The sequence below is a fragment of the Morone saxatilis genome, unplaced genomic scaffold (genome assembly GCF_004916995.1).
Source record: "Morone saxatilis isolate NCDOM2014 unplaced genomic scaffold, NCSU_SB_2.0 Contig20, whole genome shotgun sequence".
NCBI classification, from domain to species: domain Eukaryota; kingdom Metazoa; phylum Chordata; class Actinopteri; family Moronidae; genus Morone; species Morone saxatilis.
Window position 1 is genome coordinate 22,150,709 of NW_023339763.1, and position 17,605 is coordinate 22,168,313.

The 17,605-nt window shown below is 39.2% G+C and overlaps 1 long non-coding RNA gene across 1 annotated transcript in view; it reads left to right on the forward strand.

Moving 5' to 3' along the window:
• The first annotated feature begins 12,332 nt into the window (after positions 1-12,332).
• The window catches only part of LOC118331938, a 49,634-nt gene continuing 44,361 nt past the window's right edge, over positions 12,333-17,605 (forward strand). Inside the window, exon 1 of the long non-coding RNA XR_004796906.1 lies at positions 12,333-12,892. This is a non-coding gene — a long non-coding RNA (uncharacterized LOC118331938). The remainder of the gene's footprint in view (positions 12,893-17,605) is intronic.

Genomic DNA, 17,605 nt, shown 5'->3' on the forward strand with positions numbered 1-17,605 from the left:
CCCCCACCCCCGCTGTTCCACTCTGCAGTGACTGTCGGTAAAGCATCTGAGGCCGATAGATGGCAGAAGAAACTGGTCTCGACGTTGCAGCTAATAAATGTTACACGGTCTTCCTGTCCAGCGTTAAATGACTCGCCTTTCGGCTGAGTCAGCTTTTTACCTTTGTCAAAGCATTCGTTCTTTGGAAATGTGCAGAGAATAAGTGTGTGCGGTGGGAGCTAAGCTCAGCTCAGCCTTCTGCAGCTGCTGCGGCTGATTCAGGCTCTCGGAGCACAAACCATTCCAAGTTCACGCTGCTGGCAATTTGCAGCCGTCACATGAATAGAGAGCAGAGGAGGGCATTCTTCACACAGCCATTCTGAACACATATTTAACATCTTTGTCCATGTGGGTTTTTAATCCCCCTTGAACCGAATATCAATTAACAAGCACCTCTTTATGGTCAGGTTGGAGAATAGCTGATGGTAAATTGCTGCCCGTTCACTTAGCACTTAATGGTGCCTTCGGAGAGTCCTGCCCTTGTTGGGCTGTGTTTTATAGTCAGATAAAAGTTGTGCAGGGAGAAAAATGCCATCTGGGCTCTGTGCCAGGGGCTGGTGTTTCACAGCAGCTACCGCCTCACACCGGGATGTGATGAGAAACTTGGTGGGAGAAAGGGTGTGAGGTGAGGAGCGGGCTGGGGGGAGCCTTTCAAGGTCCCACTTCCATGGAGACGCAGTCGGGCTAAACAAGACTTCCATCGGTGGACAAACAAAAGGTGAGGTGGCTGCCTGACTGCCTCATTACTGGACGCCCAGCAGCCGCCACCAAACTGCTGAGATCTGCTTTTTCAGGCTGTCAGTGAGGGCAACGCTAATCAACATCTTGTGGTAATGAGTGATGTTGAGCATAAATCCTTTCTCATGAGATTGGCTGTGTTGTTGCTGTTGGCTCAGTTGCCTTGGAAATAAGTGTCTTGCTGTAGGCAGCAGGCTGCGGTCGGCGTGCGCTTTCCCTCAAGTCTTTATTTTATTTTAAGTCAACTCCAACCTCGGAACTGGGCATGCTTTCTGTCACTTCCTTTTGTTTAGTTTAAACACATTTTGCTGCCTTGTTGACTTTCACAGGTCTGTCAGCTCAGCACTGTCACAGAGCGCTGTCTTCAGCTCTCTTTCATTTGGTGAGTTTGAAGACAGGCGGGGGCAGTGAGGTCACCTTATACTTGACCATCCTCTCACCGCTTCTTGGTCTCCGTTTGTTCTCTCTAATCATAGACACTGGGACTCCTGGAGGGTTGGCTGAAAACCTATAAAGTGCCACCAGTCTCCTTTCTAAGAGCAAAGTGTGGCACCGTGTTCATGATCTGCATCCAGTCACCACATGTGGAAAGAACCCAGCATGTGTTTGCCCTGATAAGACTGCAACAGGATGGAGCGCTGTAGTAGTATGCAGACCATACCTTGTTGTGGCTCACAAATCAGCAGGGGTGACAAAGAGTGGCAGCTGCCATCCCTGGATTTATGCCTGGTCACCGTAGCTACCACCCCAGTTTGGTGTCAAATGCTGTCAAATTTAAAACTCCAGTGTGTAACATTTAGGAGGATCTATTGTCAGGAATGTAGTATAATATTCATAGGTATGTTTTCATTAGTGTATAATCACCTGAAAATAAAAATTGTGTTTTCGTTACCTTACAATAATGCTGCTTTCATGTACAGAGGGAGTGGGTCCTCTTCTATGTAGTACGCCATGTTGAACCGCTATGTTTCTACAGTAGGCCAGAACAGACAAACCCAACACTGGCTGTAGACAGGGCCTTTCACATTTCACAGCCACCCTAGTTTCTCTTACATGCTTGGAAGGCTGAGCTATATTCAAAAGGTTGCAGCCTCACCACTAGAAGCCACTAATCCTACACAATTTGGCAATTCATTTAATGATCTGTTATGGACACATTTTAGACCAAGTGATAAGCTTAAGCTATATGAAAAAAAGACATTTATTTGGAAATAAAACAATTATTGATTTCTAATGCCACCTTTAGATATTTCTATTCAATTATTTACTAATGTTCCAATATAATGTAAATGGTTTCTTGGTTCAAATATCTTCATTTGGGGGCTTTTCCAAACAAAATATTGCAAATCAGTATATATTTCTGCCACCCCTTATATTCCCCATGCCACCCTCTGGCCACCACACGAATATTTCTCTAGATCTGCCCCTGTGTATCATCAGTGTAGAGACATACATTATTTCCATTTGATCAAAATAAAGTGACACTTTCACTTCCTCACAGCACGGGAAAAACCAACAAACAGTCCGATGTAATGGCAAGACAGCAAAACAGAACAAGCATTACGATATGTGATAAAATATATTGATATTAATAATAATATAATAATCTATTATTCTATGTCCCTGGAAAAATTCTCTGCCTCGCCTCATTTTACTGTCCTGTTCTTATTCACTAATGTGACATCCAGTTTGCCGTCTACCATTTGCCTGAATCCATGTGAATGCAGCATAAGAAAGAGAAAGACAGCTTTGACATTGACAAAGCAGTGAACACTTTGTCCAACAGCTCAAAGTGGAATGTTTAAAAATAGCTCTGCAAATGAGGTGTTTGATGAGAGTGGCAGAGTCACTCATGATATATTCATAAAAGCAATAGTAAGGAACTTTTTTTTTGTTGTTGCAGGAAATGACCTTTAAAGCAACTTAAAGGTCCAGTAACATTAAGGAGAAAAGGATATGGAATATAATATTCATAGGTTTGTTTTTATTAGTTTATAATCATCTGAATATAAGACTTATAACAAGTGTTTTTGTTACCTTAGAATGAGCTGTTGTTGTTGCCCAGAATGGACAAACCAAACACTGGCTCCTAGATAGGACAGGGGTCAGCAACCTTTACTATCAAAAGAGCCAAATCTGTCTGAAGCCGCAAAACATATTTGAGCTTTATAATGCTAATTTCTCACTGCAGATCAAGCATACTGGTAAGCTAGCAGTTTTTAAAAAAAATTTAAAGTAACCTTTATTTGTTATTATCCACATAATATTTTTTCTCAAAGCCGCAGGGTGCCACTGGAGAGGGACTAAGGAGCCACATACAGCTCTGAACCCAAAGGGTGCCTACCTCTGAGATGGGGCCCAGAGTTTTGCAGCCACAGTGGTTTCTCCTACACACTTGGGACAGGAGGGTGAGGTGAGGGTGTTGGAATCAGCGGCTTTACTTAGATGCCACTAAATACTACACTCTTGTCCTTTAAAATAATGGCAGCTTTTGCATATTTTTGCAATGGCAGTCATTTTTTACTTTTTCAGGGTTGTTTTATATCTGCAATAAAATGCACTGCTGCCTCTGGTGAATCCCTTGTAATAAGTTCTTAATTAGTGTTGATGATGTAACTCTTAAGCGCTATTCAATACTTTTCTTTCAGAAGCAGCCAATAAGAAATGAAGTCATGAACACAGCATGGAGGAGACGAAGCAGGAGCGCTAAGCACTCCTGTGAAAAGCACTCCCAACATTCAGCACTCAATTTCCCATTTAGGCAAAGTCACAATCAGCAAAAACTGTGCCTTGGCTTACAGTCAATGAAGAAACGAACTGATGCATTTAATAAATGAAGAAACATTCACTGAAACCCAAGGCCGTGAATTACCTTAAGCCCTTTCAGCCCACAGTTTTCATCTTTAATTTGCCCTCCCTCCCCCACCTCATGGCCCAGATCACTGAGGAACTCACTAAAAGCATTGTTCCTCCTGCCAGCTCACTTGGCATATCTAGTTTTATTTAGAACCCTCTGGCTGTTTGGCAGGAGGGGGGAATAAGCGGTGTTAAAGGTATTTATGAGGTTGTCCTCAAAGAACCTTTCTTTATATCAACAGTTTGACTAATGCATGTGACAGTAAACTTGATGTTGGCAGCAGCTATGAAGAAGTTGTCTGTATGACTGATGTTGGTTGTAATATCTGCCAAGCCAACATGTATTAATTATAGTAGCTTTTAAACAGACTGTTTTCATGAAAGACAATGTTTGGGAACTACCTAAATGGTTGTGGCTGTTGATGATTACAATTGCCCAAAAGGGAAGTCAAAATCCATATTCTTAATATGGTTTACATGAATCAGCAGCAAGTGTAATTAAAGAAAGTCTCAAATGGGAGCAGGACTAAAAGCTGGAGGGGTGCCCCTTTTGGACCTGGTCTGGGACACATACTACATTCTTGCAGTGTCCCGGCTTTGAATCCTATAGGTGGTCTTAGTTGCTTCCCTTTTTGAAAAAGGATAAAAACATCTCAGTATTTCATTTTAAGGTTGAAACATAATGATGTTCTCTGCCACTGTACTCTGCTGCAGTCGGTTCCCTTAATGTTCATGTCAATAAACAGTGTGAAACATAATAGCATCAATTTTGGAATTCAATCCGCTGTGAAAATTATAAATATTTTATTTTAGAGATTTCCAACCATCAAAAACTCATAGCCAGTGATGACATGGCAAAAATCCAACTTGAAACTCAAATTGTAACTCACTTTGAAACTTGGCATGCATACCAAATGTCATGCTAAAGTTGAGACCATACCACTTCCACAGTGCCCTGTGTAGTCAGACCTGTCTGCGTGGACGTCTACATCACTATGAAAATTGCTGCGGCTGTCAAAGCCTCATTCTTAACATTCACTTAGAGACTTCTGTCTACTGAGATACTGTCTGACTGGCAACTAAAAATAACAGAATAAAGGAAAATACACTCATTAAAGCCTTGTGATGAAAATCAACCTGTGGCTTTAAAGCTGCAATAGGTAACTTTTATAAGAAAAAATAGCTGAAATGTCCACTTTGTTCTGGCAGCAGCACATCAAACAGATAGTCTGTGAAAAATATATGGTTCCTCCTAGTGCTCCTAATAGAATTTGTAAGAATCCACCGGGCCTAAGCGAAAACAACCAATCAGAGCCAAGAAAGATATAAAGATGCTTTTGGTTGCAGGCTTGAAGATAACTGATTGTTCAGTCTCATTCCCATTGTCCCAAAGCGTCTGTATTTGACGCCCTGGGAATGAGACTCAACAATCAGCTATCTTTCTTAGCCCTGATTGGTTGTTTTCAGTTTATGTGAATGCCATTAGGAGGCTACAACCTGATTTCTGTATCTGACAACCTGATTATCTGTCTCATGTACTACTGTAAGAATATAGTGTCAGCAAATATGACCTAAAATGATTTCCATAAAATGTACCTCCTGCTGCTTTAACCTTGAAAATGGCAGACATGGAGGCAGGAGGTGAGGATATTTGTTAAGAATGACTTCGTTTATGTAGGCCTCAAAATGTCAGAAACAAGATACCAGGTTTGACGACGGAAAGGCCTATTTTTTTATTTTATTTTGAGCATTTGGCCCTCAAACACCCGTTTCCCTGCAGTTACAACTGGTGGTTTATAGCGATTTTAACCGCCTTTCCCTTTATGTTCTTACTTATGACACGCCTGTAAGTAGTTAACTTAATGTATCTCAGACTGCTTTATTTACGCTACATTTAACTGTTATGCATATTACAGTATTGTGTATACGATATATGTAGCGTTATAATGTAGCTAACGTTAATTTTCGTTAATTCATCTCATTTGGTTCTGAGCTAACTTAAGTTATATTAGCTAGTAAAGTGTTGTTGTTATTGTTAGCTGGCTCGTTATCCCGAACAATAACAGACACCGAGAGTTGTCTCATTTAGTTAAAATAATGCAATAATATGGGATGTATAGAAAAAAAGGTGTGAACAAGTCCAAGTTGGATGTCAGTGTCAGTAATGTATGAGTTAGTCTACACGGTGCATCAGGTGCAAATGAACGAACGTTACTTGTAACAAGCTGCGGGCTGTGCTGCACATTGTTTTACATTTTGTACAGAAACACGCAAGTTGCCAGGAAAATTGCTGCCTCAGCCAGCAGAATTTGGGAGCCTTCTCCTCCCTCACTGGAGCTGACATCCCGCTGAAACAACAGAGGAAACCGGAGGGTGAGTGCAGTCAAACAGCCGCTGGCAACGCAACCTGATTTTCATCAGAGCTTTTCGATTCAGCCGTCCTTCATTTCTCTGCCCTCCTCTGCTTTAGTTTGAGGCTTTCGGTGGATTCCTCCTCACTGACAGAAGGAATTTAGTTTTTGTTGATGCAGGGGCTTCTTCTTCTCCTGCTGATGAAATTTGTCATATAAAGGCTCTGTTTTATAATCATCTCAATTTCCCTTGAGGCTATTGGCTTCTTTAATTTATTGAATTGCAGAATGGAGACTGTTGGTTGTAGGCTAAAACTCAGAGACACTAAAAAAGGCAATGTTTTCTTCTGTTTGTTTTTCTTTTCGCTTTTCCATCTTTATCCAGGGTTCTTTCTATATTGGTTATTCAAACTCTGACTGGTTGTTTTAACTATATAGGATACATTCCCTGGTGTTTTTGGCCATTAACAGAGCACCAAATACATAATAAAATAACATTAGGCTTAACTCAGCTTTTTAAGTTTATCCCAATAGCTACTGGGCAAATAAGACTTCAATGTAAAGCATAAACATATGAATAAGAACACATTTATCCTTGCAATGCTTGCTGATATCAGCTGAGCATTTTGATTTGTCTGCGGTATTCAAACTTTTGTTTTAACTGTGTAAGATACATTCCCTGGTGTTTTGGGCCATAATGCATGCCCATAGAATTGTCTCCAGTGTGTGTTTGTGTTTTGCGCCATGTGTTCTCAGTCATTTTCATGTCATGTGATATCGCTGCTTCCTGGGCCACAGAAATCCATGTGATAATATTTCAATCATGTAAATACACAGAGTGATGAGAGCAAAACTGCAGCTTGTAGAAGTTCCTGTCATACACTTTTTACTGTGAGTGACCTCTAGTTATTCAATTTGATTCAATTTAATGTTGTATTCCATTTCTAATAATAGATTCTCCTAAATGTTACACACTGGACCTGTAATACATTCAGAAGGGCTATATTAACATATTAACACTAACAAGTTAGTGCTTGTCTGTGTCTGTGAGGGAGTCTAGGCTCCATGGTACTCTGTCTCTTTGTGTCTAGACACTCCTTTTTGAGTGTAGCCTTGGTGTACATGTAGTATTAAAACATGCAATTTTCCCATACAGAAGAGGAAGGCTGTCAAAGGTTTAAATATCTGTAATCTGCTGTGAAATCTAACAGTGTTGGCGTCACACATTGACAGTCAAGTAAACAGATGCCATGAGACCCTTCCTGTCCATTTTAGCACAGGAAGTATGTTCCACATAAAAAGATAATGTTAAAAAATACCAATCTACCTTCCTTTTGCTTGAAAATAAGCACATAATGTATCTTCTAACACACTGAATCCGAATAAGCATAAATGCATAATATCTAAATTTCCTGCTAATGTAAGATCACATATGTTGAATTATTAGCCCGAATTCCTCCCAAAACATAAGCACCTACAAGCACGTAAACAGGACTGAAGCTGTTTATTGCTGTTTTTGTAACAGATGTAAAAATGTCTCCATCAGGAGGAGAACATACACTGATTTACACTGATACTGAAATTCTGAATCCTCACTGTCTGACTTCTACTCACCAGTAACTGAACAGGCATCTCTCTTTAAAACCTGTGGAGGGCAGCAGCAGGCTTGAGATGCATCTAGGCTGCTTGTAGTGTTAAAAGAAGAATAAGAGCAGGAAGACGAACAGCAACACATCAGCCCATTTATGTGAACCAAAGCTGAAAACCTAATAGCACACTCTCAAGTTCAGCCCCTACTGAGCAGTCCTTTTAAAGTCATATTCACCATTTTTAGGTTTTAGAGCTGAAGCAGAGCCATCATAAGCTGACTCAACAGTACAGACTGAAGAACTAAAGCATTTGTAGTTTAACTGTGATGGAACTGGATGTGGTTACTTTAAAGTATCATGCATAATACTGAACTTACTACTGATACGTTTGTTGGGGATAAAAGTTGTGCGTACAACTCCCAACCCAGTACTGCCCATAAACCCTTTGTCCTACTATACCTCTAAATAGTTTCTTATTAATATTATCTAATAGTTTTCTCATACTGTCTTATGTGGTCAATTACATCAAGTTTAAATTATGACTGATGCTGTATATTGTAAGTACTCTAAAAGGGCATGTTTGTACAGAGGCTGATGAGAAAGACTTGTTTTGTTTAATCTTTTTTTATATTTTGTATCATTATGTCAAAGTATTTAATTTTAAAGGCTGCCAAATTTCAAATGTGTCAACATTAGGCTAAACTCTAAAGCTAAAGCTTTTTAAGTTTATACCAATAGCTACTGGGCAAATAATAATAATAATAGAAATTAGAGACAGTTTTACAGTTTAAAGCATAAACATACGAAGAAGACCCAATCTTTCCTTGCAGTGTTATCAGCTGAGCATTTTAATTTGTCACTACAAAAAAAGCACAGCTGTAGCTCATAACACTAATGTTTCCATTCTATCTGAGTGTCCCAATAAGACATATATGCAAATACATTCGAGACTGTACTGATCAGTCCATGTTTAAATCACAAATCACTAACTTTTCAAAACTGCTTTTAATGTGTGATTAATTGTTGTGTGTTGTATATTTTTTTAAACTATAGTATGTATTTTAACATTATGTGAAGTGTTTTTGAGTACCATAAAAGTGCTCTATAAATAAAACGTATTATTTTTTTCTGCAGGTATTTTGAGATGTTACAGTAGGAAAAGCACAGGTGTGAATAATTCCATTTAGCTGCTCTAGTTTCACAATCACAATTCACAATTCACAATGGTATTCTGCTTGCTTGGCTCACTTCCACACTGTCATGGCTTACTGGGACACTTGAATAGAACAAAGCCATCGTCTGTTGAGCCCTCTGTAGTAGAAGGAGGTATGATCTATAGCCCAACAGGTTGGATTTATCAATACTGATACCAGTATTTGCAAGTTTAAAAAAATCTTCCAAACATAAATGCATAACATAAATAACAATCTCAATATAGATCCCTTACAATTGTTTTTACAAATAAGACCAAGAAATCTTTTTTTATTTTCTCCTGGTGGACAAACTGTGTAATTGTGACACTTCCAAATTACCTCAAACATGGTTTGGCCTTTCTGTAATACAAATTCTTGTTACTTATCAGCCAACATCCACCTATACCGATATATCTGCAATTAGCTCATTTTAGCAGGTATGTTGGCCTTGGCAAATGCATCAATCTAGTTCTAGTATGATCACAATATCCCAGTTAAAATCCCAGATTGTGTTCCCAGATTATTTATATTCTAAAAAACTGAAAAGGGAAGACAGTAGCATACACCTTTTCCTAGCAGTGCAGTTACAGTAAAATAGACCTGATATTGATCATTAATAGTCTAATGTTTATCTATGAAGGTAATAAAGTGATGAAAGAAATAGCATGAACTGTACTGTTGTTGTCAGTGGCCACAGCATTTTTGTTTTTTAAGCGGGACAAATGGTTTGCTCACATTGGTTGTGAGCCAAGTTGTGTAATAATTACATGCTGAAAAGTCAGGAACTAAATACTGAAGGTGTTTTGAAGGGCTTGATGAATCCCATCTGTTTGTGTTTCACTTTCAAGGGAGTCAGTATCTTTTATTAATGATAAGAGTTTTTTTCCATTAGATTTTCAGGAAGAACATTTGCACTGAAACCAGCAAACATACTGTATTTCTGAAGAAGTTTCCCTCTCTAGTGAACATTCCAAAGCCTTTTACCAGAAAAGAATGGAGAGCTTTGTTCTTGTTTAATATAGGTATGAGAATCTGACCATGCATTCAGTGTCTATGGTTCATGGCTGTCAGTTTGGGTTATAGGTGAATAGAAGTGGCTGTCAGCAGAACAATCCTGGTAAAAGACGTGCCTTTTATGAATTAAATAACCCAGAGGAAGCAGCTAAAGTCAGGACAGAATGAGGCCCAATATGGAGCCCTGAGGTATTCCACTCTTCCCTTGTACCAACTGAGAGTACAAACATGGGTTCTAATTGAATTTGTAAAAGCAAATCAAGGACATTCAGCAAATTGGATATGTGATCCAAAATATCCCAATTCATCTTTATTGGTCAAGAATGCATTAACTACCGTTAGATATCAATTATTTCATAAGAGACGAAGTGTAAATGAAAAAGGTGGGTATTTCTGTGCTTTATAAATAATGTATTCCTTAGACTTCTTAGAACTTTTGCATTGTGTTTATTATCCGTTGTTAACTCTGTACATAATCAGATTACTACTATTTTTTTTTTATTGACATTGCAAAGACTTGGTGATAATCGCAGACTAGCTTGGCCATTATGACTAAAGGATCAATATATCAATATATAACAAGCCTACTGTTTTTAGACATTTTAATGTGGAAATGTTACATATTATAGCTTTAAAATCATTTACTTTTGAGATTTTGAAATCTCAAGATAACTAAGTATTAATTTATTGACAAGTAGACCTCTGTGACTAATATCTATTTTAATTAATTTTATTTACATTTTTAAGTTTCATTATTGCCCTCGGAGGGGTAAAAAAACCTGAAAATATTTTTGTCTGGTTTATTTTCACAAGCTCCGAATCAACAAATGTATTGAATATAAAGATAATAATAAAAACACATATTCAACAGTTCTTTTCAATCTTCCATCGTTGAAACAACATCTTTCTCGCTGTGTTATGCAAGATTAATTAAAAAATGCAAATATATGGGACCTGACCGTTATGTAAGCATCTGAGTGTCCAATTGGGCAAGGTATCTCCTTTTATGTGGGGTCTATAACCTCATTAATCCTCACATGATATAAGCACACTTGGGCCCTGGAAGTGGATGCATAATGTATATTATTGCTTTAATAGGATCTTCCTGTCAGGACTGCCATGGTTGCTGCGGCAGAAATATGAACTTCTAGCTGGTAAGTGATCTAGTCTTTTGGTTTCCTTTATACTGTTACATTATTGTGCAGTTGTATTTGAGAGGGTGTTAAAATAGAAAATTATATATGCATTTCACCCTCGCTAAAGAAAAAGGCATCATATTCATAGCCATTTTCATCTATATTTCATATATTGGTAAAAGAAAACTGTCCATATCAGACTGTATGTTTTTTACCTCAGTATAACTGTTAGTGAACATGTCTTTGCTGAAAGGTATGTACTGATGGAGAGTTTGTGTGTGTGTGTGAGTGAGGGAGTGTGAGAAAGACAGAGAGACAGACGGAGACAGAGAGAGTAGGGCAGGAGGGACCGTATTAGCCGGGACACTTGAATGAATTTGAAGAATAGGTTTTTACATGCAGAACAGCCACAATACTGGGCCCTGACTGGCAGACGGTACCAGCTTCTCCCATTCAAATGATGCAAACCTGCCTGATTGGAGGATTTAAAAAAAGAGTTTTAGAATAGTGTCCAAACAGAGTCCAGTTGTTTAACTTTTACTGCCACTGATCTGAAATCTGAAAAAAACATGGCTAAATGCTAGAAATCTCTTTGACTTCAATTCTTGATTTGTCTGACAGTAATTTCTTAAATGGACCCCATTCAAATTCGTAGGCATTTCTTCTGTCCATTTATAGCAGTGTTTAAATTATCTAGAAAGAATTAAAAATCACAAAATATAGATTTAAATAACATTCCTCAACAAGGCAACACTGTGAATGTAATAAATGAGTATAATTGGACAGGCTTCTATAATGTGACAAGTACTTCAAACCGCCTCTGGGTCTCTAGTATTATGACAACTTCTTCAAATTAAGTCAATTAAATGTGATTTAGCAAACCACACAAAAATGAAAAAACGCATAAGAAAAACAGGAAACAAATGTAAAAAGTGAAGAATAAGGCTCAGTAATGTAATCTTCTTTCCACATATAAAACAGCTTAATGCAATTACTCTTGCGGAGGGAAGGCAGCTATTGTGTGCATGTAACACCAGTCACTTTTACATTGGTTGTGACTTACTACAGTGGTGTAAATGTCTGACAGTATTATCTCTGTCAAGTGGCTGTCCGGGTACGGTTATGTGATCTCGTGAGGCGAAGCTGGCCCCACAAATTTAAGCATACACAGACACAACTAAAGCTCCCAGCCCCTCCCGCACACACACCCACACACACACACACACACACACTGTGTCTGACCTGGGGGTCAAGGTGCACTGACTCTGAGGGTTGTCTAACTGGGCCTCTTAAAAGTCTTGCCTTGCATTCCAGCGCCTGGAGGAGGGGGTTGTTGCAGCCAGGCTTATTACCAGAGAGAGAGAGAAAGAGTGATAGAGAGTGAGAGAAAAGAGAGAGAGAGGGAGGGAGGGAGAAGTGGGGGTAGAAAGAAGCTGGAAGGTATTATGCACTATTTCCTTGGCTTCCTAGAAGCTCCCGCTTATTCCCTCCCACTCGGCCGGCAGAGTTCTACGACACAGTAAAGGAAACGCTGAAAACTTGAACCTGCTACTCTCCAGCTGCCTCGGCCTTCTAACTAGCTCACTTGTTTTCTTTCACTGCTGCTCCCTCTGAATGTTTCTCTCTCTCTTTCTCTGGGCTGTGTGTAAGAGGATCTTACTTTGTGTCCGTTGCCTTTTTCCGCGGTGCTGCAGACACACATGAAGGAGAGGATTGGATTTGAGGAGATACTGACGGGGGTGCACAGCTGCAACAGTCCCCTCCATCTCCACACCAGGACTAATGCCCCCCCCCCCCCCCCCCCTCTGTCTCTCTCTCCCTGTGTGTTTGACTCTCCCTCTGTCGCACTCTCTCTGCTTTCTGCCTCTCGGAGGGGTGGGGGGTGCCATATGGGAGCTCAGAAAAATGGAAGTGGATCGGAGATAGACAAGAGAGGAATCTGTCATTCTCGGGCTCGGATGTCGGGGATCTATGTGGTAAGTGCTTCTCTCTTTCTCTCTCTAAGCACTTTTAATAAGTTCTGTAGCCCCCCAAGAATCTCCTTATTCCTGAATTTTCAGCATGTTTGATTCCTCATTGCTTTTGATTCATATGTTGCCAACAGTTACCTGTTTTTGAGTTTTTATTGTTGGACTCTCAGTTCTGTCTTTGAGCTAAAAACTGAGCCTGATTTTTCTTCCACTTCACTTCAATGTGTCCAAGTTCATGTTTCATTGTTACAAGTAATTTGTGAGCCTTAGTGATAAGAGGGGCTTTGTGCTCGTACCAAGTTTTGAGGGTCAAGGTAGAGCGAGAAGGGAGGTGGAGTGGAGGCTGACTGGGGGAAGGGAATTTGGAGGGGTCAAAGAGAATGGCACTTGGCCCAGGCAACACAATGGCTCTGAAAACTTTTTTGTATGACATTGTCACTGCGAAACATGCGCCTGCCTCAAAATCTGAAAACTGCTACGTGTTTCAGCTGGCAGGTTTGTTGTCGAGGCCGTTTATTTAGCTGATGAAATTGATCAGTTGCTCACTTTTTCATGAGCTTGGGATTTTTAAGTCTTGGTTGAGTACAGTTTTGAGACAATGGGGATCAAAGTTTTGACACACTCACCATCTGACAAAACTGTTAGGCATTTTTTATGTGCCATTATATATTCTAAACTAATTTATTTTACAGAAATGATTAATAAATCAGACAGAAACTTAAGATTTCAAGTTCACAGTGTCTATTGTAGCAATGTTACAGATTACATCGGCCCAGGATACAATGTTCCATGAATCCAGGTTTTGTGGATAGTGCTGCTGAAAGAGTTCTTGTTGCAGATTATCAGCAGTTGGTTCACCTCCGTAGAATTTTAAAACAGGCCATTGTAGATGTTGCTCCCAGTGCAAACTAATGCATTACTGCAGGCTGACTGAATAACTCCATTATGTGATAAATGGAAGTGATACCTCTGGAGCACTGGATAGCATATAGCTTTTAAAACTGCACTTTGACATTTGTTTCTATTTGATTTACTGTGTGGTGTGCTACCGTATTTCAGACAGATTTTACTTTTGTTTGTAATGAGAATTTTTTGCAAGTAACAACCCCCATGATTTCTTTTCATCACATAATTATTATTAATATAGAATTAATGATGCTACCTAAGACCTGTTTATGTTTTTGACTACTTTTGTACACAGAGATCATTGCCTGAGATAAAACAGGGCAATAAAAAACGTATTCAAGTAACTGATCAGTCTAATCTCCTAACAAACTTGTCCTTTTCCTGAATCTCACAAAACAGAATTTTCTAAAATTCAAATACACATCTTTTCAACAAACTGCAATTGTCTAATGGGCATAAGTTATTTAAAGGTTATTGGTATTAACTCTGAGAAACTATGGATAGTCTTTTCACTTATTTTCACCCTAATAGTGTGTGTGAGTCTGGGAAAACAAGCTGAGTTGAGTGAGTGAACTCCTTTTAGAAAGCTATTGAACTTGAGGACGGTGATTTATGTGTCTCACCTTGATGGTTCATTGGCAGTTTGGGGTTTTCACCTCCCTCCCCCATCTCTTTGAGGAAATCAGAACCCGTCTCTCTGGCTGACTCATTCTATGCCTCCCTCGCTCCCTCCGTTCATTAGACATCTCAGTAACATGGGAATGAAGTGTCTTGACCGGCACCTCTGAAAGGTGGTATTTTTTATTATTAAAAAAATGAGTTTGTTTGTGTCTGCATGAATTTATTTTTAGTCTACTCTCTGTGCAGCATAATGTCTGTTAAAGTTATTGTATGCTGGGAAGCTTTGCTGGATTTCAGTCACTACTACTACTTTTATAAATACACACAAACTATGTCTGCTGCAGAATCTAGTTCTCTATTTTGGGCATGTGGGTCACAATGAAATGAAGCAGCACTGGACACCTTAATGAGGACTGAGGAAAGTTGCATTCTTTGTTCACATGGCTTCTGTTTCAGCTTCAAGCATGTACTATGACAAAATGTAGAAACCTCAATTGCCTGCTCAGCACAAGGAAGTAGAAAATGAATTTGATAATAATAAAGTTATCTTTGATAAGATAACGTTCTTGTTGATCCAGTGCTTCAAATTGTTTCTCTCATCTGCAACACTTGAACAAAATCTAATTTAAAGGTTTTAAATGAACTCAGGAACATGTTTGTGTGGACGTGACATGACTTTGATCAGGGAAAAGAAGCTGAACTGAACAGTTTTTAATTCATAACACTTTATTTGCCCCCTCAAGGGGCAGTTTGAGGTAATTGTGTAGGTTTTTGGATCACTGGAATTTGCTGTTGTATATTGTAGGGCTTCATTATAATGCTGTTTTGTCACACATTTACCTTTATCAAAAAAATTGTAGCTTCTGTGATTTGGATATTGCACCTAACCATATTGCAATTGTAGATAATATTTCGATTAACTGTGCAGCCCTAGTATATTGTTTATATATATTTCAGCTACATTTCTCCGAATCTTAAAGCATCATTTGTAACTAATAATGTAATTTCGGTGCCATAGTAAAAAACACATTTTAGGTGAGTTAAAATGTTTCTGAATTCATTGGAGTACAGATGCTAAAAGAAGAAAGGCTCCAGTGTTTTGTGGGTTACTATTCAGGACCTTGGTTTGGTACAGTTCATCCTCCTACCAAGGAGCCTGGTTTATTTCAATCTGGGTGGTATTTAATGTATTAATAGTGCTCATCTGGTGTATGTCTATAGATGATTTTAGTTGTTTGAATGTCCATTCTGCCAGGTGAAGACATGTCGTCAGATAACCTGCCTGACCTCCTCAGCCAATTTTAGCCTTTTCCTCATGCCTCCTCTGGTTATAAATTAGCCCGCTTGTTTGCAAGCAGTGAAAGGAAAAGCTCACTTAGTAGAAGTGATTTATTAGTTGTTAGCCTGCTGTTGCCATATGAATGACAGAGGTGCCATTCAGGATGAAAACGGAAACTCAGAAAGCAGGCAGGATCTGACTGCCTCAGGAAATAGGAGGTGGTTTCCTTTTCTGCCACTCAACTAAAGAGAATTTGCATGATTTACCTTTTAGTATTTCTTCCAAGTAAATCTTTAGTCGTTCAGAGAGCATGTTAATAGTTCCACATAATATTTACCATTATTTTAATGGGATATACATCCGTACCACTCCCTACTCCACATGAGTTGTTAACAGTTAACATGCTGTGAAGGCCTACAGGGTCAAATTTAAGCACTTTTGTGTTGGTTCATAAACAGATACATTTAACACAACCTCTGTTATGTACTTGCAATTGGCAGTCCATTTGCGGTTGCCCCCCAACAAAACCTGTTTTTTTTCCACAGTTGCTCGCCTTGTGGCTCTTTTTTTTCAAGACACTGCTTTGTATCTGGTTCACTCTCTGACTTTTGCATGCAAAATCAAACCACTGAGAGAAACCAGGCTATGTGGTGTCTGTTGTACATGTTGAGAGTCATTTGAAAGATCGATGAGTAATCCATCTCTGTAAATCGAGTTGTGCTTACTCCGATTACGACCTTAATGCAAGTAAGATAACTTTGTTAAGATGTTTGTACGACAGTTGCAATAATCTCAGTATTGCCTTACTCGGGTTGTGATCAAATTACTAAAGTGCATGTAAAAGCAATGAGTGACAACCCTGTTTGCCTCTCCTGTTCTGTCCACAACACTTTATGTCACACACGTAAGAATTCAGGCAGAAAACCCCAGTTTTTACCTCTTGAACAAGAAATATTTTGAGGAGCAAACCTTAGTGGTCCACCACTAAATTCTATTTGGGAGGTTATTTCTGCAGTGAATTTGAAGAAAATGTGTTAATTATACACCTCAGTTTCTCTCTGACAGTAGACCAATGGCAGGCACAAGTTGCACTCTTGATACTGGACGAAGGAATATGCCTCTAGAGTTTTGCTGACTAATGTGGGCACACAGTGTGTGACTGCAAATCCATGCTGTTCCAAGAAGCAATATGATGACATGATGTGAGTAGTTATGAGAATAACTGCTTCAACAATGCAGCTGTTCATGACCCTGGAGGCCAAGAAAACAGGAGACTGTTCGACTGGCTACATCTTGTCCCAACACCCTTGTCAGCCCTTGTTGAGACAGACAGGGACAGAGAATGACGTGCACAATCATTATGTCCTTAGAAAGACCTCCTCAGGTTGTTGATCAAGCTTGGATAGTTGCTTCTTGATTATCCTTACAATATCCTGCACAAAGCTGTGTTCCCAACATGCTCCTCTATATGATTATCCTCAAGCAGCAGGTCCTTCCAAACTTTATTGAAATGGATGGCCAATTGTGTCCTTCATGATGTAGGAGTGTGTCGAAGTGTTGAAGGAGATGCTGTGCATGCAACCGTTAGTGTCACCGTTTATCAACATGATGAGCCATTACAGGCTGGGTTTATTCTGCTCAAAGCTTGAATTATCTTCTCTGGTCTAGTTGACAGTAGCTACGTGAAAGGCCACGCATCAGTTCTTAAAAGATCATATCATCATGTTTCTTGAGAGGGTTTCCTTCCTGGCAAGCTTTGCCAAACATTAACTAACAAACTATGTCCTATCTTCTCTGTGGTTAATTAAGTGGGGAAATGGTTGGGCTGTCTTTTCTGGATTCCTTGTTTTTCCTAAAATACTGTGCAAGAAATAGTGAGTTTGAAAGTAGTTTTTATCACCTATTGCTGAAAC